General features: G+C 47.4%; 1 protein-coding gene across 1 annotated transcript in view; it reads right to left on the minus strand.

Annotated features, from left to right (window-relative positions):
* Window positions 1–13,830, minus strand: part of cdk18 (cyclin dependent kinase 18) — an 83,999-nt gene extending 70,169 nt beyond the window's left edge. Inside the window, exon 1 of the mRNA XM_033042812.1 lies at window positions 13,491–13,830. The gene's annotated coding sequence lies outside the window, so the exon portion shown is untranslated. The remainder of the gene's footprint in view (window positions 1–13,490) is intronic.
* Between the last annotated feature and the right edge of the window lie 8,720 nt (window positions 13,831–22,550).

Here is a 22,550-nt window from a genome sequence, read left to right on the forward strand (position 1 = left end):
ATAGCAAGAATGTCCTTCCTCAAATTAGGGGACCAAAACTGCACACAATACTCCAGGTGTGGTCTCACTAGGGCTCTGTATAACTGCAGAAGGACCTCTTTGCTCCTATATTCGATTCCGCTTGTTATAAAGGCCAACATGCCATTCGCTTTCTTCACTGCCTGCTGTGTCCTTCTTGACCCGAAACGTTACCTATTCCTTTTCTCCGGAGATGCTGCCTGAGTCGCTGAGTTCTTTGCGTCTGTGTCCTGCACCTATTTCTGCTCCTGTGACTTATAGAAACATAGAAACATAGAAAATAGGTGCAGGAGTAGGCCATTCGGCCCTTCGAGCCTGCACCGCCATTCAATATGATCATGGCTGATCATCCAACTCAGTATCCTGTACCTGCCTTCTCTCCATACCCCCTGATCCCTTTAGCCACAAGGGCCACATCTAACTCCCTCTTAAATATAGCCAATGAACTGGCCTCAACTACCTTCTGTGGCAGAGAATTCCAGAGATTCACCACTCTCTGTGTGAAAAATGTTTTCCTCATCTCGGTCCTAAAAGATTTCCCCCTTATCCTTAAACGGTGACCCCTTGTTCTGGACTTCCCCAACATCGGGAACAATCTTCCTGCATCTAGCCTGTCCAACCCCCTAAGAATTTTGTAAGTTTCTATAAGATCCCCCCTCAATCTTCTAAATTCTAGCGAGTACAAGCCGAGTCTATCCAGCCTTTCTTCATATGAAAGTCCTGACATCCCAGGAATCAGTCTGGTGAACCTTCTCTGTACTCCCTCTATGGCAAGAATGTCGTTCAAGAATGAACATGAAAGGAACAGTTCTAACTGCGTGGAGATCCCGCACTGCTGCAAGGAAGGTCCCTGCTCGATTATACTCTCCTTGTATCTGGTGAGGGAATTCAACAAACAGAGAATGTCAACCGCTCAGCCAAGATGATACAGCGAGCAGCTTTGGATGATTTCCTTGCGGGAAATCAGGAGGCAGTGATGCTAATTCTCCCCTCGAGTAAAATGGAAACAAAATGAGCTACTGTTCTTGAAACAAGACTTCCGTTGTACCTCAATGCCTCCCCTAAGTCATCTATGGATTCTATTTTTAAAAAGAAAGGAACACAAACAGCTGGAGTAAGTCAGCGGGTCAGGCAGCATCGCTGGCGAACATGGACAGGAAATGATCGGGACGAGATTCTTCTTCAGACTAGGGGGAGGGAGAGGGAGGGGGGGATGGGGGAGTGGGAGAAAACTGGGAGAGAGAATAGGCAGGACAAATTGATAGGTGGATATAGGTGAGGGGAGGGGGGGGTTAACAGGCAGATGGTTTGAACAAAAAAATATTTTAAAGGCAGAGATGTTTAAGAAAGAACTGCAGATGCTAGAAAAATCGAAGGTAGACAAAATGCTGGAGAAACTCAGCGGGTGAGGCAGCATCTATGGAGCAAAGGAATAGGTGACGTTTTTTAGGTCATTGAGGTCATAGGAGGTCTTTTACTTCGGCGAGTCAACACAACCTTGACATTTTTTCAACTAGTCTAGGGTCTTCTAAACTCGTGGATTAGGTCATCCAAGTGGGACTGATCGCTGGTCGGCGCGGGCTCGGTGGGCCGAAGGGCCTGTTTCCACACTGTATTTCTAAAACTAAACTAAAGAGACAGTTGGGCAGATGATCTAAGGCTTTGTCTAAGAGGACGGCTGATTCACAAAACAAGGAGGAATGATTTGGAACTCATGGCCTTAGAGAGTGATGGAAATTGAATCAATTGTTTCTTTCAAAAGGAATTACATAACTACTGAAGGAAAAAAATTCCAGACCTCAGGGCACGAACCACAGTACAACCATCAAATTCAAGAACAGATTCTCCCATTTTAACTGATGGCTCATATGTTAAGGAGCAATACCTGATCTTCCAGTCTATCTTGTGTGGCCTTTGCACTTTTTTTTATCTGCACTTTCACTGTAGGAATAACATTATCTTTTGCACCTTGTTTATTTTCTATTTTACACTTCCTGATGTATTCATGATTTAGGTTCTGGTGCTCCGCAGTCCCTGCCTCAAAAAGGCTGGCAGTATCATCAAGGACCCACACCATCCTGGCCAAACACTCATCTCCCTGCTACCTTCAGGTAGAAGGTACAGGAGTCTGAAGACTGCAACGACCAGGTTCAGGAATAGCTACTTCCCCACAGCCATCAGGCTATTAAACTTGGCTCGGACAAAACTCTGAACATTAATAGCCCATTATCTGTTATTTATAACCATATAACCATATAACCATATAACAATTACAGCACGGAAACAGGCCATCTCGGCCCTACAAGTCCGTGCCGAACAACATTTTTTCCCTTAGTCCCACCTGCCTGAACTCAGACCATAACCCTCCATTCCCTTCTCATCCATATGCCTATCCAATTTATTTTTAAATGATACCAACGAACCTGCCGCCACCACTTCCACTGGAAGTTCATTCCACACCACTACCACTCTCTGAGTAAAGAAGTTCCCCCTCATGTTACCCCAAAACTTCTGTCCCTTAATTCTGAAGTCATGTCCTCTTGTTTGAATCTTCCCTATTCTCAAAGGGAAAAGCTTGATCACATCAACTCTGTCTATCCCTCTCATCATTTTAAAGACCTCTATCAAGTCCCCCCTTAACCTTCTGCGCTCCAGAGAATAAAGACCTAACTTATTCAACCTATCTCTGTAACTTAGTTGTTGAAACCCAGGCAACATTCTAGTAAATCTCCTCTGTACTCTCTCTATTTTGTTGACATCCTTCCTATAATTGGGCGACCAAAATTGTACACCATACTCCAGATTTGGTCTCACCAATGCCTTGTACAATTTTAACATTACATCCCAGCTTCTATACTCAATGCTCTGATTTATAAAGGCTAGCATACCAAAAGCTTTCTTTACCACCCTATCTATATGAGATTCCACCTTCAAGGAGCTATGCACGGTTATTCCCAGATCCCTCTGTTCAACTGTATTCTTCAATTCCCTACCATTTATCATGTACGTCCTATTTTGATTTGTCCTGCCAAGGTGTAACACCTCACATTTATCAGCATTAAACTCCATCTGCCATCTTTCAGCCCATTTTTCCAAATGGCCTAAATCACTCTGTAGACTTTGGAAATCCTCTTCATTATCCACAACACCCCCTATCTTGGTATCATCTGCATACTTACTAATCCAATTTACCACCCCTTCATCCAGATCATTGATGTACATGACAAACAACAAAGGACCCAACACAGATCCCTGAGGCACCCCACTAGTCACCTGCCTCCAACCCGACAAACAGCCATCCACCATTACCCTCTGGCTTCTCCCATTCAGCCACTGCTGAATCCATCTTGCTATTCCTGCATTTATACCCAACAGTTTAACCTTCTTAACCAACCTTCCATGAGGAACCTTGTCAAAGGCCTTACTAAAGTCCATATAGACAACATCCACTGCTTTACCCTCGTCAATTTCCCTAGTAACCTCTTCAAAAAATTCAAGAAGATTAGTCAAACATGACCTTCCAGGCACAAATTCATGTTGACTGTTCCTAATCAGACCCTGTTTATCCAGATGCTTATATATATTATCTCTAAGTATCTTTTCCATTAATTTGCCCACCACTTAAGTCAAACTAACAGGTCTATAATTGCTAGGTTTACTCTTAGAACCCTTTTTAAACAATGGAACAACATATGCAGTACTCCAATCCTCGGGGACTATTTGCACTTTATCAGTTTATTTATTCATGTGTGTATATATTTATATCATGGTATATGGACACACTGATCTGTTTTGTAGTCAATGCCTACTATGTTCTGTGTGCTGAAGCAAAGCAAGAATTTAATTGTCCTATACAGGGACACATGACAATAAACTCACTTGAACTTGAACTTGATTTGCCTAATTTGCATGCAAAACAAAGTTTTTCACTGCATCTGGGATCCCAGGGTGGTGCAGGGGTGGAGTTGCTGCCTTACAGCGCCGGAGACCCGGGTTCGATCCTGACTACGGGTGCTGTCTGGACGGTGTTTGTACGTTCTCCCCGTGACCTGCATGGGTTTTCTCCGGGTGCTCTGGTTCCCTCCCACACACCAAAGACGTACAGGCTTGCTGGCATTTGTAAATTGTCCCTTGTGTGTGGAGGATAGTGCTGGTGTCTGGGGATCGCTGGTCGGCATGGACTTGGTGGGCCGAAGAGCCTGTTTCCGCGCTGAATCTCTAAACTAACTAAACATGACAATTATAAACCAACATCAATATGGGACTATATTGGTCAGTTTCGCAAGTTCATAAGTTATAGGCGTAGAATTAGTCCATTCGGCCCATCAAGTCTACTCCGCCATTAAATCATAGCTGATTTCTGCCTCCCAATTCCAGCCTTCTCCCCATAACCCTTGACACCCATCTAAAAGAGCGCCCTTTCATTCTGAGGCTGTGATCTCTGGTCCTAGACTCTCCCACCAGTGGAAACATCCTTTCCACGTCCACTCTATCTATGCTTTTCATTATTCTGTAAGTTTCAATGAGGCCCCCCCTCAACCTTCTAAACTCCAGCGGGTAGAGGCCCAGTGCAGTCAAACGCTCATCATATGCTAACCCACTCATTCCTGGAATCATTCTTGTAAACCTCCTCTGGACCCTCTCCAGAGCCAGCACATCCTTCCTCAGACATGGGGCCCAAATTTGCTCACAGTACTCCAAATGTGGCCTGACCAGCACTTTATAGAACCACAACAATACATCTATTCCAGTCCTCCATATAAGTGTTAGCATTGAATTTGCTTTCCTTATTACCGATTCGACTTGCAAATTAACTTATTGGGAGTCTAGATGAGGCTCTTAAAAATAGCGGAGTCAGGGGATATGGGGGAGAAGGCAGGAACGGGGTACTGAGTGGGGATGATCAGCCATGATCACATTGAATACGGTGCTGGCTCGATGGGGGGAATGGCCTACTCCTGCACCTATTGTCTATTGAGTCCTGCAACAGCACTCCCAAGTCTCTTTACACCTCTGATTTCTGGATTGTCTCTCTCCATTCAGAAAATAACCTACGCCTTTATTCTTATTACCAAAATGCATGACTCCGCACTTTGCTGTACTGAATTTCATCTGCCACTTCTCCTCCTGCTCTCCTCACCTGGGGTCCAAGACCTTCTGCAGAGTCCTTGCCTCCTCTACACTCACTGCCTGCCCCTCCACCTATCTGAGCATCATCTGTAAACTTGGCCACAAAGCCTTCGATCCCCTTCTCCAACAACCAGTGCCCCCAGCACCGACCCTTGCGCAACTCCACTAGTCACTGACAGCCAACCCGAAAAAGCGCTTTTTTTGCGCAACTCTTTGCCTTCTGCCATCCAGCCAGCCCACTGTTCATGCTAGTATCTTCCCTTTAATACCATGGGCTCTCATCTTACCAAGCAGCCTGTCGGTGGTACCTTATCGAAGGCCTTCTGAAAGTCGTCAAGTCAAGTCACATTTATTTATATAGCACATTTAAAAAACAACTCTCGTTGGCCAAAGTGCTTTACATTTGTTATAAGAATAGCACAACAAAACAAACTACATACATATATACATGTAGCCCTCACTCAGAGGACGTGAGGAAAGGCTTGGGAGTATTGATAAGTCTTTAGTCTTGACTTAAAAGAGTCGATGGAGGGGGCAGTTCTGATGGGAAGGGGGATGCTGGTGTTCCACAGTCTAGGAGCTGCAACCGCAAAGGCACGGTCGCCCCTGAGCTTATGCCTAGACCGTGGGATATTCAGCAACCCCAAGTCGGCCGATCTGAGGGGCCTGGAGGTGGAGTGGTGGGTGAGAAGACTTTTTATGTAGGTGGGGGCAAGCCCATTGAGGGCTTTGTAGACATGGAGGAGAATCTTGAAGTTTATACGGAACCGCACAGGGAGCCAGTGGAGGGAGGCCAGGATCGGGGTGATGTGGTCCCTTTTTCGGGTGCCCGTCAGGAGTCTCGCTGCGGCGTTTTGGACCAGTTGCAGGCGGGGCAGGGAAGATTGGCTGATGCCAGTGTAATGGGAGTTGCAGTAATCTAGGCGGGAGGAGATGAATGTGTGGATGATCTTTTCCAGGTCATCAAACTGGAGGAATTTTTTTATTTTAGCTATCGTCCGAAGCTGAAAGAAGCTAGCTTTTACCACGGCATTGACTTGTTTGTCAAATTTCAGTGCGGAGTCAAATATCACACCTAGGTTTTTGACGCGAGGTTTGAGTAGTGGGGTAAGGCTTCCAAGGCTGCCTGCTATCATCTTGATTGAGTCCAAGGGGCCGAGAAGGATGACCTCAGACTTACTCTCGTTTAGTTGGAGGAAGTTCGGGGCCATCCAACACTTTATATCCTCGAGGCAGTGGGTAAGGTTAAACAGATTAGATTGGTTTTTGGGCTTCAGGGGGAGATAGAGTTGGGTATCACCTGCATAGCAATGGAAGGAAATGCCGTGCCTTTCAATGACTTGGGCTAAGGGGAGCATATACAGGGAGGGAGAAAATCTAGGTAAACAATATCTACAGCCTCCCCTCTGTCTGTCCTGCTATTAACTTCCTCAAAGAACTCCAGCAGGCAAGATCTTCCCTTCACAAGGCCATGCTGACTTTGGCCTATTTTATCGTGAACTTCTAACTACAGCGTAACCTCATCCTTTATAATTGACTCTAAAATCTTACCAAGATTGACGGGCCAAATTATCTCTTTATAAAATTCCATGATATTGTATTATAGAAGTATATAATATTATAACAGGTTATAGGTAGGGAAGATATTCTGAGCCTACTTCCCAGGATGGAAATTCCAAATACGAGAGGGGACATTTTTAAGGTGAGGGGGGCAAGGTTTAAAGGAGATGTGTGGGCGGAGTGTGGTGAGTGCCTGGGACACGTTGCAAGCGGTGGTGGTGGAGGCAGATGAAATAGAGGCATTTAAGAGGTTTGTGGATATGCAGGGAACAGAGGCACAGACTTTGTGGGACGAAGGGCCTGTTCCTGTGCTGTACTGTTCTATGTTCCGTTTTTATTTATTAGAGATACAGTGCGGAGAAACCGAGTCCATGCCGGCCAGTGATACACTAACACTATCCTACACACACACACGGGACAATTTACAATTTTACCAAGCCAATTAATCTACAAACCCGTGTATGTTCTACGTTCTCAGATGGGTGTTGGAAATCATCTTAAAGGGGGAAAGAGGGAGAAAGCATCTCTGGAGAAAATAGACAGGTAACATTTCTGGTCGGGACCCTTCTTCAGGCTGATTGTAGGGGGTCTAAAAAAATGTCCCAACCCAAAACGTCACCTATCCATTTCCCCCCAGAGATGCTGCCTGACCCGCTGATTTACTCCAGCACTTTGTGTCTATCATGTTCACATCTTCTGGGTGCAGAATGAGACCATTTGGCCCGTCAAGTCAACTCCGTCATTGGCTGATCTACCTTTCCCTCTCAACCCCCATTCTCCTGCCTTCTCCCCATCAGCCCTGACACCCATGGTTGGAAATCAGGGGGGGGGGGGGGACAAAGGGAATATGTCTCCCCCCCCCCTCTCCCTCAATGTTTTGAGAGGTGGGGGACAATCCCCCCCAAGTTCTGTAATCCGGATTTTGAGATTCGGCTGGCTTGCAGGTAAGTCCCTCATTCATGGCCACTCACGTTGTTTAGTATGTTTTTCCCATCTCTCTCGCTCTCTCCCCCCTCCAAGGTTGGTTCTTCTGTTTGCCTTTATTTGCTTCAGTTTTATTTGTTTGTGTTATTTATCACATTGTAGCTTTCGAAAAATTCAAGCACGTATCAGACGCTTTCTAAGGGCTGAATCGGCCCGTTCGCGGGGCCTTTCATCTTCCGGCGTGGCTTAAAATCAAAGTGCTGCATCGAGGCGATCGAGGCTCCCGATGTTGAAGCACCCGGCGGCCGATTTTCAGCCGCGCCGGGCAATGAAAGGCCCCGCGAACGGGCCGATTGAAGCCCCACAATTCGGGGCGGACGAAGCTGCCGTTGCTGGAGTTCAGAGTCAGTCACCAACCATGTCAGCTCCCGATGTTACCGTCCACAGGGCCCACGACTGAAGCCTCGTGTGTGCATGTGTGTGTGCGCGTGCATGCGGCCACCAAGAAGGCGTGCCCCAATTTGTGTCCCTCCCCACGTTTTGATAGCGATTTCCACCCCTGCTGACACCCGCACTAATCAAGAATCTGTCAATCTCCACCTTAAATATAGCCATCGACTTGGCCTCCACAGCCGTCTGTGGCAATGAATTCCACAATATTCGGTATGAACCAGCATCTGCAGTTCACTTTTATTGCAATATCATAGCATTTTTATATAGAAACTTGCCGAGGACAATAACACATTATGGGCGACGGAGGCAAAACATAGAAACATAGAAAATAGGTGCAGGAGTAGGCCATTCGGCCCTTCGACCCTGCACCGCCATTCAATGTGATCATGGCTGATCATCCAACTCAGTATCCTGTACCTGCCTTCTCTCCATACCCCCTGATCCCTTTAGCCACAAGGGCCACATCTAACTCCCTCTTAAATATTGCCAATGAACTGGCCTCAACTACCTTCTGCGGCAGAGAATTCCAGAGATTCACCACTCTCTGTGTGAAAAAATGTTTGTCTCATCTCGTTCCTAAACGATTCCCCCCTTATCCTTAAACTGTGACCCCTTGTTCTGGACTTCCCCAACATCGGGAACAATCCTTCCTGCATCTAGCCTGTCCAACCCCTTTGTAAGAATTTTGTAAGTTTCTATAAGATCCCCCCCTCAACCTTCTAAATTCTAGCGAGTACAAGCCGAGAATCACTTGTCCTATGCAGTGCTTCGAGACAGTGAGCGGCAGCAGTGATTGCCAGCAGGAATAAGTGGCTTGCAAATTCCTCCCTGGTGGATGGTTCTAAACACATGCTACGCAGCAGTGCCAGCAAACTGTGTTCTGTCCCCAAAATTCATTAATTCATTCTATTGACTTTTATGGACTGCGTTCAGAGACAGAGAAGGGAATAGATGGCTCAATCATTCCGATGAAGTCCCAGATTTTCTCAGAAACTGTACAGAAAGCTGCGATCTTAGCCGGGAGTGCGGAGAAGGGTATTAATCTGAAGAAGGGTCTCGACCCGAAACGTCACCCATTCCGTCTCTCCAGAGATGCTGCTGTCCCGCTGGGTTACTCCAGCATTTTGTGTCTATTATTGGTTTAAACCAGCATCTGCAGTTCCTTCCTACACATATTCTTTAGGCCAGATGTTCATATGTTCCCTTATCATGTATCTGTACACTGTAAATGGCTCGATTGTAATCATGTATTGTTTTTTTTCCGCTGACTGGTTAGCACGCAACAAAAGCTTTTCACTGTACCTCGATACACGTGACTATAAACTAAACTGAACATAAGAAACATGCAAGGTACACAAAAATGCTGGAGAAACTCAGCGGGTGCAGCAGCATCTATGGAGCGAAGGAAATAGGCAATGTTTCGGGCCGAAACCCTTCTTCAGACATAAGAAACATGCAATTCACCCTGACTATTTCACATCAATAGTTTTGTTTTTACCACACGGTTTCCCAAACCTTCACATTATTGCCATAGAGGGAGTGCAGAGAAGGTTCACCAGACTGATTCCTGGGATGTCAGGACTGTCTTATGAAGAAAGACTGGATAGACTTGGTTTATACTCTCTAGAATTTAGGGGATTGAGAGGGGATCTTATAGAAACTTACAAAATTCTTAAGGGGTTGGACAGGCTAGATGCAGGAAGATTGCTCCCGATGTTGGGGAAGTCCAGGACAAGGGGTCACAGCTTAAGGATAAGGGGGAAATCCTTTAAAACCGAGATGAGAAGAACTTTTTTCACACAGAGAGTGGTGAATCTCTGGAACTCCCTGCCACAGAGGGTAGTCGAGGCCAGTTCATTGGCTATATTTAAGAGGGAGTTAGATGTGGCCCTTGTGGCTAAGGGGATCAGAGGGTATGGAGAGAAGGCAGGTACGGGATACTGAGTTGGATGATCAGCCATGATCATATTGAATGGCGGTGCAGGCTCGAAGGGCCGAATGGCCTACTCCTGCACCTAATTTCTATGTTTCTATGTTTATAATCTCTCTCTCCCTCAATTTTCCCCCTTGCTTCCTTCTTCAGATATCACAGCTGGTAACATAGAAACATAGAAAATAGGTGCAGGAGTAGGCCATTCGGCCCTTTGAGCCAGCACCGCCATTCAATATGATCACGACTGATCATCCAAAATCTGTACCAGAAGGAACTGCAGATGCTGGAGAATCGAAGATAGACAAAATTGCTGGAGAAACTCAGTGGGTGCGGCAGCATCTATGGAGCGAAGGAAATAGGCAATGTTTCGGGCCGAAACCCTTCTTCAGACATAAGAAACATGCAATTCACCCTGACTATTTCACATCAATAGTTTTGTTTTTACCACACGGTTTCCCAAACCTTCACATTATTGCCATAGAGGGAGTGCAGAGAAGGTTCACCAGACTGATTCCTGGGATGTCAGGACTGTCTTATGAAGAAAGACTGGATAGACTTGGTTTATACTCTCTAGAATTTAGGGGATTGAGAGGGGATCTTATAGAAACTTACAAAATTCTTAAGGGGTTGGACAGGCTAGATGCAGGAAGATTGCTCCCGATGTTGGGGAAGTCCAGGACAAGGGGTCACAGCTTAAGGATAAGGGGGAAATCCTTTAAAACCGAGATGAGAAGAACTTTTTTCACACAGAGAGTGGTGAATCTCTGGAACTCCCTGCCACAGAGGGTAGTCGAGGCCAGTTCATTGGCTATATTTAAGAGGGAGTTAGATGTGGCCCTTGTGGCTAAGGGGATCAGAGGGTATGGAGAGAAGGCAGGTACGGGATACTGAGTTGGATGATCAGCCATGATCATATTGAATGGCGGTGCAGGCTCGAAGGGCCGAATGGCCTACTCCTGCGCCTAATTTCTATGTTTCTATGTTTCTATGTTTATAATCTCTCTCTCCCTCAATTTTCCCCCTTGCTTCCTTCTTCAGATATCACAGCTGGTAACATAGAAAGATAGAAAATAGGTGCAGGAGTAGGCCATTCGGCCCTTTGAGCCAGCACCGCCATTCAATATGATCACGACTGATCATCCAAAATCTGTACGAGAAGGAACTGCAGATGCTGGAGAATCGAAGATAGACAAAATTGCTGGAGAAACTCAGTGGGTGCGGCAGCATCTATGGAGCGAAGGAAATAGGCAACGTTTCGGGTTCCCGAAACGTTGCCTATTTCCTTCGCTCCATAGATGCTGCCGCACCCGCTGAGTTTCTCCAGCAATTTTGTCTATCTTCGATTCTCCAGCATCTGCAGTTCCTTCTGGTACAGATTTTGATAGAGTTGCTGCCTCACGGCGCCAGAGACCCGGGTTCGATCCCGACTCTTGGGTGCTGCTTGTGTGTGGAGTTTGCACGTTCTCCCACGTGCTCGCGTGGGTTTCCTCCGGGTGCTCCGGTTTCCTCCCACATCCCAAATACGTGCGGATTTGTAGGTTAATTGGCCCCCTAGTGCATAGGAAGTAGATGATTAAGTGGAAATACATGAAACCAGTGTGAATGGGCGATCGATGGTCGGCGCGGACTCGGTGGGCCGAAGGGCCTGTTTCCATGCTGTATCTTTCGGTTCAATTCAATTCAATGCTGTTTGTCGCAACTTCAAAGGTTGTGAGTTCTGCTTTCTATTGTGTTTCCAAGCAAAATAGTTTATGCAAAATTCCTTATTTGATTCATTAATATCATTATTTTGAAATTAATATCTTAATGATATTAATATCTTTCTATTGCTTTTGTATTCCCCCAATTCAGTCTCCATGTCACTGCATCTCCTCTTACCCTTTCATAATCCAATTCATATCAAGTCATCTGTTCAACCCATTGCCACCCACAGCCTGTTCAATCTCTCTAAATAATTATACCTTCTAATGCCCCTGTCCCACTTAGGAAACCTGAACGGAAACCTCTGGAGACTTTGCGCCCCACCCAAGGTTTCCGTGCGGTTCCCGGAGGTTGCAGGTAGTGGAAGCAGGTAGGGAGACTGACAAAAAACCTCCGGGAACCGCATGGAAACATTGGGTGGGGCGCAAAGTCTCCAGAGGTCTCCGTTCAGGTTTCCTAAGTGGGACAGGGGCATTAGTTGCAAGAACTGATCATCATGTACAGCTCCATCCAAGGCCACAAGAAAGAGTTGTGGACGCAGACCAGACCATCGCTCAAACCAACCACCCTTCCATTGATTCAATCTCAACCCCACGCTGCCTCGACAAGGCCAGCAGCATTATCAAGGACCAGTCTCACCCCCGGTCACTCCCTCTTCCATCAGGCGAGAAGTACAGAATTGTGAAAACACACACCTCCAGATTCAGGGACAGTTTCTTCCCAGCTGTGATTAGACAACTAGACCATCCTATCACCAATTAGAGAGAGGACCTGACCTACCATCTATCCTGAGAGAGGTCCTGACCAACCACTTTAGTTATTCATGCCCTGGGCAGCACAGTGGCACAGCGGTAGAGTTGCTGCCTTACAGCACCAGAGACCCGGGTTCAATCCTGACAACAGGTGCTGTCTGTACGGAGTTTGTTCGTTCTCCCCGAGACCTGGTGGGTTTTCTCCGGGTGCTCCGGTTTCCTCACACACTCCAAAGACCTACAGGCTGCTCGGGTAAATGGCTCCTGTAAATTCTCCCTGGTGCGTCGGATAGAACTAGTGTACAGGGTGGACTGGGCGGGCCGAAGGGCCTGCTTCCATGCTGCCTCTCTCAAAACCACACACACACACCGGGGTATGGGGAAACTTATAGAGGTCAATTAACCTACAACGGGACGTGGGCGGAAACCAGAGCACCTGGAGGAAACCCACTCAGCAGTCACAGGGAGAAGGTGGGAAAACTCCACACAGACAGCACCCGAGGTCAGGATCGAACCCAGGCTCTCTGAGGCAGCAACTAACTCTACCAGGCAACCCCAATGAGGCGATCATCAACCAACGCCCAATCTTCTCAGCCCTTTAAGAGGGATAGAGACTTATCAACTCGCAGTGCTTTCCCTGGCGAGAACTTGCAGATACCAGATACCACAGCCGCTGGGTTCAGTCGCATTATTTACAGCTAGCTCCCTGATTTAGCAGTGAAAGCACACAAACAGCCTCTCTCTCTCTCATCCCTCCATCGCCTCGCTGTCTCTATAAAACGCATAGGCAGCGTTCAGAAGAGTGTGTGTGTGTGCCCGCAACGCGCACACAAACCCCACTGACTGCCCTGCCTGTGCAAAGACGCAGTATTTTTTTTTAAAATAAACCTAATGTTCACCTCTGCACCGTAGTAGGACAAATGCAACAGCTTTGCAACATCTGCGGAGCTTTAAAAAAAAAACACTGACATGGCATGGTATTTTGTTAATTGCAGTAATTGCTATAAATCAGCACATACTTACAGCAGTGTCTCACAGGTTCAAAACCAGAGTTGCAGATTTACTCCTGGATTATTCCAACCAGGATTTTTTTTTCTCAAGAAATTAAAAAAAAAAAGCAAAACAAGGTTGCCACTCACACGACTTTAACAAGAAGAGACTGGATCACAGCGAGTTTTGGTTCAGTGACTGGATTGAAGCTGCCTGGTAGCTTCCTTCAGAGAGCATCATACGCATACTTCATGGTCTGATGAGAGTATAGATCACATCAACATCGGCACTGATATTAGCCCTGCTCCGCCCTTCTCTCACTCCCTCCCTCTCTCTGCGTGTGTCCACACATTCCCCGAGCTCTTTAACCCAGCCTCCTCCTGCTATTCCATGCTGTCCCCTCACAAATCACGCGTGTTGTTCTCTCTCGAGTTGTTTTATCTCGCTCCCTGTCTCTCTCCCCCTCTCACCCCCACTCCCTCACTCAACCCCCATCTCCACCGCCAAAGCTCTCACAAAATGTCTGCAGTCTCTCCAGCAGCCCGCTTCAGGCTGCTCCCTATCGTGTACACAGAGGCAACTTGTTTACTGATCAAAATTGCTGTTACAGAAAAAAAAACAGAGCCTGGAAAACTAATAACACAGAAAGGAATGATATGCCCAGCTTCCTGAAACGCACTGGGAATAACGTGCAGGGAGGGAGTGCAGGTGTTGTTTTCAAGCCAGGGTAGACACGAAATGATGGAGAAACTCAGCGGGTCAGGCAGCATCTCTGGAGAAAAGGAATAGGTGGTGTTTCGGGTCGACACCCTTCTTCAGGTTGAAGAAGGGTCTCGACCCTTTGCTCCAGAGATGCTGCCTGACCCGCTGAGTTGTTCCAGCTTTTTGAGTCTATCCAGGGGAAATGGAGACAACCTATTTGACTGCATAGTCGAACCACAGTTCGAGGTCTTTCATTTCTCGCAGTGACCATACCTCAAGAATATGTATCGATAACAGACTCATGCTAACTTCACAGTTGGCCACTCAACACAATAACACCACCAACATGGCTCCCGTAGAACAGTACAGCACAGGAACTGGCCCTTCGGCCCACAATGTCCGTTCTAAACACGAAGCCAGGTTAAACTAATCTCCTCTGCCTGCACGTGATCCATATCCCTCCATTCCCTGCATGTCCAGGTGGCTATCCTATGCACAGTGGTGCAGCGGTAGAGTTGCGGCCTCACAGCACCGGAGACCCGGGTTCGATCCTGACTGCAGATGTTGTCCGTACGTGGTTTGTGCATTCTCCCTGCGGCCAGCGTGGGTTTGCCACTTGAGTCTGGTTTCCTCCCACATTTCAAAGACGTGCAGGTTTGTAAGTTAATTAGTTTCTGTTAAAAAGTTGTCCTTAGTGGTAGGGATAGAGTGTGCGGGGATCGCTGGTCAGTGCAGTTTCGGTGGGCCAGGGGACCTTTTTCTATGCTGTACGTCTAAACTAAACAGGCACGGAACTCGCTATAAAAATATGGAGGGGACCGGGGGACGGGGGGACACAATTATTTGGCGGCCGCGCGTGCCTGCGCACACTCACACACACACACATGAGCGAGGCTTCGGAGGCTCAATCTAGCGCTAAATGCAACTCAACTCTGCCTATCTCGCCGGGTTAACCTACAAGCCCTGCCTGGACTGACGGGACACCTGCGCTGCTTCTCCGCGCTGGCCATATTTCCCGTATGTCCAGGAAGGGCTGTAGGTTCATCTGGCGGGACAGGCAGAGTTGAGCTGGGTTTAGCGCTGCTTCTCTGCGCTGGCTGTGGGCCTGGGGGTACAGTTCCCGTCTGACTCCCGACCTCTCTGGCCACCCGTGGGGGGGTGGGCACTCGGGACAGCGCCGGTGAGCCGGGATCGATCCTGGCTGTGGATGAGACGCAGGTCTGTGCCACGTCTCCCTTCTCCAATCACTGCACTCTATCCTCAGTCCCACCACCCCCCCCCCCCCCCCTCCACTCCTCCCTCCTCCAATCATCGCGCTGAATCATCATGTCCCACCCCCATTGCCGGATGACCGACGTGTCTCTCGTCCAATCGGCGCCCTCGATCAGCTGTCCCACCTGTCTCGCGGAAAGCGGAGATTTTAAAATCCGGATGACAAAACCTTGGGGGGGACGTGTCCCCTCTGACCCCCCCCCCCCCCCCCCCCCCCCGCCCGCCCCGGATTTTCTGCCCCTGAAACTAAACTAAACTATCCAATGATCTCTCCATAGCCACCTCCACCACATGTTGTTTATTAGTACAAGGTGTCAGGGGTTATGGGGAGAAGGCAGGAGAATGGGGTTGAGAGGGAAAGATAGATCTGCCATGGTTGCATGGCAGAGCAGACTTGATGGGCTGAATGGCCTAATTCTGCTCCTATAACTTGTGCATTTATGACCCTCCTCTGACCGTGCATTCCAGGCATCCATGTAAAAAACTTGAATACTTCAGCTGGTACAAACATATGCTGGAGTACCTCACCGGGTCAGGCAGCATGTCTGGAGAAAAGGAATTGGTGGAGTTTCGGGTCGAGACCCTTCATCAGACTGAGCGTCAGAGAGGGGGAAACTACATCTGTGGAATTTTCTGCCACAGAAGGTAGTTGAGGCCAGTTCATTGGCTATAATTAAGAGGGAGTTAGATGTGGCCCTTGTGGCTAAAGGGATCAGGGGTTATGGAGAGAAGGCAGGTACAGGATACTGAGTTGGATGATCATCCATGATCATATTGAATGGCGGTACAGGCTCGAAGGGCCGAATGGCCTACTCCTGCACCCATTTTCTATGTTTCTATGTTTCTACAGGTATTTAGACTTTTAGACTTGAGAGATACAGTGTGGAAATAGGCCCACACTGCAGTACACTGAACCTATCCTACACACACTAGGGACTATTTACAATATTACCAAAGCAAATTAACCTGCAAACCTGTACGACTTGAGTGTGGGAGCAAACCGGAGCACCTGGAGAAAACCCACGCGGTCACGGGGAGAACGTACAAACTCCGTACAGACAAGCACCCGTGGTCAGGATTGAACCAGGGGTCTCTGGCGCTGTAAGGCAGAGGCTCTACTGCTGCACCAATGTGCTGCCTGCCTGGGCCACCGTGCCGCCTGCTTTTATCTCTTCATCTTAAATCAGATGAGAAACCAGGAAATACTTTTCCTGCCCAAATGATAACAGGAAATCTCCCCACTGATAAATGTATTTGCTGGGCAGGGGAGAATGATTTTGACTGGGTAAGTACGTGAAAGTAAATAGAGCAAAATAATAGATACCAAGCTATTAAACGTAAGAAACAGAAGAGATGGGAGCAGGATTAGGCCACTCGGCCCCTTCAAGTGACCTACTTTTCAATATGATTATGGATGGTCTGCTCCAGGTCTCATCTCTTCTTCAATGCTCGTGTACGGAGTGATCGCTGGTCAGCATGGAATCAGTGGGCCGAAGGGCCTGTTTCCACACTGCATCAGTGGTGCAGCAGTAGAGTTGTTGCCTCACAGCAACAGAGACCCGGTTCGATCCTGACTACGGGTGCTGTCTGTACGGAGTTTGCCTGGGCTTTCTCCAGGATCTCCATTTTCCTCCCAAACTCCAAAGACTTACAGGTTTGTAGGTTAATTGATGGCATCATTCTAAAATTGGCCCTCGTGTGTGTGTGTGGATTGTTCCCGATGTTGGGGAAGTCCAGAACAAGGGGGTCATAGTTTAAGGATAAAGGGGAAATCTTTTAGGACCGAGATGAGAAAAACATTTTTCACACAGAGAGTGGTGAATCTCTGGAATTCTCTGCCACAGAAGGTAGTTGAGGCCAGTTCATTGGCTATATTTAAGAGGGAGTTAGATGTGGCCCTTGTGGCTAAAGGGATCAGGGGGTATGGAGAGAAGGCAGGTACAGGATACTGAGTTGGATGATCAGCCATGATCATATTGAATGGCGTTGCAGGCTCGAAGGGCCGAATGGCCTACTCCTGCACCTATTTTCTATGTTTGTGTGTGTAGGATCGTGTTAATGTGCGGGGATCACTGGTCGGCGTAGACTTGATGGGCCGAAGGGCCTGTTTCCTTGCTGTGTCTCTAAACCAAACTAAACTAAAATAAATCTCTGAAGAAAAGTCTAAAACAGGGAATGCGGTGAGAAGGAACTGCAGATGCTGGTTTACACCGTGGATGCAAAATGCTGGTGTAACTCAGTGGGACATGCAGCATGTCTGGTGAGAAGGAATGGGTGACGATTCGGGTCGAGACCCTTCTTCTGACTCCACTTTCAAAGAACCTAGAGGGTCCCAAAGACTGGAATGCTAAGGTCTGACATGACCTAGATTAAAAGTTAAAAGATTTTTTTGAGTGATATTTGGTTTAAGTTTAGTTTAGAGGTACAGGCCCTTCGTCCCACCGAGTCCGCGCCGACCTGTGATCCCCATACATGAACATTATCCTACACACACTGGGGACAATTTTCAATTTTACCGAAGCCAATTAACCTACAAACCTGGTTAAGAAGGAACTGCAGATGCCTGAAAATTGAAGGTACACAAAAATGCTGGAGAAACTCAGCGGGTGCAGCAGCATCTATGGAGCGTAGGAAATAGGCAACGTTTCGGGCCGAAACGTTGCCTATTTCCTTCGCTCCATAGATGCTGCTGCACCCGCTGAGTTTCTCCAACATTTTTGTGAACCTACAAACCTGTATGTCTTTGGAGTGTGGGAGAAAACTGGAGCACCCAGAGAAAATCCACACGGTCATAGGGAGAACATAAAACTATGTACAAACAGCACCCGTCGTCAGGATCGAACCTGGGTCTCTGGCGCTGTGAGGCAGCAACTCTACTGCTGCCCCACCATGCTGGCCCGATCCTGAAGTGGGGAGCTTGCTGTGTGGAGATACAAGAGATTCATTTCAGGCCATATTACCACAACTGCAGGAAAGATGAGCGTTGGATTTAATAGAAGATTTAAAATTACAAAGTGTTTTGATAGAGCAGGGAACAGAGGAATGGTAGGAGGGTCAGTAACCAGGCACAGAGCTTCAAAGCAAATGGATTAGAGAGGTGATGAGAATTTGTTTTTTAGTCTGGGAGTTTATTCTGACCTGGAGACCGCTGTCAAAACGGGAATGAAAGCATCTTCAATAGCAATATTCATAAGGGAAAGGGATGAAGACTTGAAGAAGAATAAAAATCAGCAATACAATTCTGGAAAAATAGCTTTAGATGGAGTGCTGTTTCAAAGACCTAGTAGAGGCATTTAGACAATAGACAATAGACAATAGGTGTAGGAGTAGGCCATTCGGCCCTTCGAGCCAGCACCGCCATTCAATGTGATCATGGCTGATCATCCACAATCAGTACCCCGTTCCTGCCTTCTCCCCATATTCCTTGACTCCGCTATCTTTGTTAGTGTCTAACTCGCCCTTGAAAGCATCCAGAGAATTGGCCTCCACTGCCTTCTGCTTATCACAACTCTCTGGGTGAAAAATGTTTTTCCTCATCTCCGTTCTAAATGGCCTACCCCTTATTCTTAAACTGTGGCCCCTGGTTCTGGACTCCTCCTTAGGGCGGAATGACTTCATTCTACACTGTACGATTTAGTTTAGAGATACTGTGTGGGAACAGCCCCTTTAGCCCACCGAGTCTACGCCGACCAACGATCACCAGTACACTAGCTCTATCCGACATGTTAGGAATTACAAGATTACAATTACACTTTACAGAAGCCAATTAACCCACAAACCTGCGTGACTTTGGAACACAGGAGGAGACAGGAGCATGAAAGAAAATCCCTGTGGTCACGGGGAGAACGTGCAAACTCCATACAGACAGCACCTATAGTCAGGATCGAACCCGGGTCTCTAGCGCTGTAAGGCAGCAACTCTACCGCTGCACCACCGTGCTGCACCATTAAGCTGCTTGGCAGTAACTGAATTATAACAGTGAGCGTAACCTTACCTGAGATAGTCCGCACATCTAGACCCACTTGTCTACTTAAGGGGTTGGACAGGCTAGATGCAGGAAGATTATTCTCGATGTTGGGGAAGTCCAGGACAAGGGGTCACAGTTTAAGGATAAGGGGGAAATCTTTTAGGACCGAGATGAGAAAAACATTTTTCACACAGAGAGCGGTGAATCTCTGGAACTCTCTGCCACAGAAGGTAGTTGAGGCCAGTTCATTGGCTATATTTAAGAGGGAGTTAGATGTGGCCCTTGTGGCTAAAGGGATCAGGGGGTATGGAGAGAAGGCAGGTACAGGATACTGAGTTGGATGATCAGCCATGATCATATTGAATGGCATTGCAGGCTTGAAGGGTCGAATGGCCTACTCCTGCACCTATTTTCTATGTTTCTATGTTTCCCAGCAGGACTATTATCTGGACTCTCCAGCCTAGAAAGACAATTATGAGTAAAATTCACAGCCACTTTGTCCAAGAATCACAGCTTAAAACATGGACATTCATTTAATTTAGAGGGTTTCGAGATACAGCACGGAAACAGGCCCTTTAGCCTTCCGAGTCCATAAGCTCAGAGGTTCGAGGAGCAAAATTAGGCCATTCGGCCCATCAAGTCTACTCTGCCATTCAATCCATGCTGAACACCTATTCACAGTAGTTCTATGTTATCCCACTTTCTCATCAACTCCCTGAACACTAGGAGCAATTTACAGAAGCCAATTTTCACACCAAGGGTGGTGGGTGTATGGAACATGCTGCCAGAGGAGGTAGTTGAGGCAGGGACTATCCCGTTGTTTAAGATCTAGATAGCAGCATACATATAGATATGGAAGATAGTCAGAACTTATTTTCCCAGACAGGAAAGAATAGAGGCCATAGCTTTGAGGTGGGAGAAGCTAAGTTTAAAGGAGATGTGCAGGGCAGGTTTTATTACACGGAGGGTGGTAGGTGCCTGGAACGTGTAGCCAGGGATAGTGGTGGTGGAGGCAGATATGATAGAGGTGTTTAAGATGCTCGGTATAGGCACATGTGTGGAGAGATTTGGATCATCTGCAAGTTGATGAGAGTAGTTTAGGTTAGAGCCTTAGATTAGGGTGAGCTTAGTTTAGGTTAGAGATACAGCGTGGAAACATGCCCTTAGGCCCACCGAGTCCGCGCCGACCAGCGATCCCCACACACGAACACTATCCTACACACACTGGGGACAATTTCCAATTTTACAAATCCAATTAACGTACAAACCTGCGCATTTTCATTCGAGGAAACCGGAGCTCCCGGAGAAAACAGGTCGCGGGGAGAACGTACAAACTCCGTACAGACAGCACCCATAGTCGGGATCGAGCCCGGGTCTCCGGCGCTGTAAGGCAGCAACTCTACCGCTGCGCCACCGTGACGCCCATCTTAGTGTATCTTAAACGAGGTTATCTTGGCATCGTGTTTCAGCGCAATTATTGTGGACCGAAGGGCCTGTTCCTCTGCAGTGCTTATCTAGGTGAAGAACACTGACGGAGGAATCAGAAGCGTCCAGAACTGTACTTCAGCAATAATTTCCGCACTTTGACTCCACGGAAACGCTCAAAGAAATGTGGCATCATAGGCATCTAACGTAGCGATTCTATCAGTGAGGGCGTGTCACATATCCAGACAGCAACCTAACAGCATATTTCTTCACAACTTGATAAACCTGCTCACATTTAGAGAAGGGGAACGCTGCATGTACGTAGCATGAGTATAATACACCTTACCCTAATCGTGGACAGTTTTCCCCCCTGTCCCACTTAGGAAACATGAACGGAAACCTCTGGAGACTTTGCGCCCCGCCCAAGGTTTCCGTGCGGTTCCCGGAGGTTGCAGGTGGTTGCCGGAGGTTGCAGGTAGTGGAAGCAGGTAGGAAGACTGACAAAAACCTTCAGGAACTGCACGGAAACCTTGGGTGGGGCGCAAAGTCTCCATAGGTTTCCGTTCAGGTTTCCGAAGTGGGACAGGGGCTTAAATCGTCTTTATGAAAGTCAACTTCAGGACTTTATCCAAATATATTTCTAGGAGTTCCTACTGTTTAGTTTAGGTTGGTTTGGAGTTACAGCGTGGAAACAGGCCCTTTGGCCCACCTAGTCCACACCACCCAGCGATCCCCGCACAATAACACTATCAAGTGTTCAAGTTCAAGTGAGTTTATTGTCATGTGTCCCTGTATAGGACAATGAAATTCTTGCTTTGCTTAAGCACACAGAAAATAGTAGGCATTTACTACAAAACAGTTAATGTGTCCATATACCATGATATAAATATATACACACATGAATAAATAAACTGGTAAAGTGCAAATAACAGAAAGTGGTTATTAATAATCAGAGTTTTGTCCGAGCCAGGTTTAATAGCCTGATGGCTGTGGGGAAGTAGCTATTCCTGAACCTGGTTGTTGCAGTCTTCAGGCTCCTGTACCTTCTACCTGAAGGTAGCAGGGAGATGAGTGTGTGGCTAGGATGGTGTGGGTCTTTGATGATACTGCCAGCCTTTTTGAGACAGCGACTGCGATAAATCCCCTCGATGGAAGGAAGGTCAGAGCCGATGATGGACTGGGCAGTGTTTACTACTTTTTGTAGTCTTTTCCTCTCCAGGGCGCTCAAATTGCCGAACCAAGCCACTATGCAACCGGTCAGTATGCTCTCGACTGTGCACCTGTAGAAGTTAGAGAGAGTCTTCCTTGACAATCCGACTCTCCGTAATCTTCTCAGGAAGTAGAGGCGCTGATGAGCTTTTTTGATAATTGCGTTAGTATTCTCGGACCAGGAAAGATCTTCAGAGATGTGCATGCCCAGGAATTTGAAGTTCTTGACCCTTTCAACCATCGACCCGCTGATATAAATGGGGCTGTGGGCCCCCCTCCTACTCCTTCCAAAGTCCACAATCAGTTCCTTGGTTTTGCTGGTGTTGAGGGCCAGATTATTGCGCTGGCACCATATGGACAGTTGCTCGATCTCTCTTCTGTATTCTGACTCATCCCCATCAGTGATACGCCCCACAATAGTGGTGTCGTCAGCGAACTTGATGATGGAGTTCGCACTGTGGTTCGCTACGCAGTCATGGGTATAGAGTGAGTACAGCAGGGGGCTGAGCACGCA

The sequence above is a fragment of the Amblyraja radiata genome, chromosome 24, assembly GCF_010909765.2.
Source record: "Amblyraja radiata isolate CabotCenter1 chromosome 24, sAmbRad1.1.pri, whole genome shotgun sequence".
Classification (NCBI taxonomy): Eukaryota; Metazoa; Chordata; class Chondrichthyes; order Rajiformes; family Rajidae; genus Amblyraja; species Amblyraja radiata.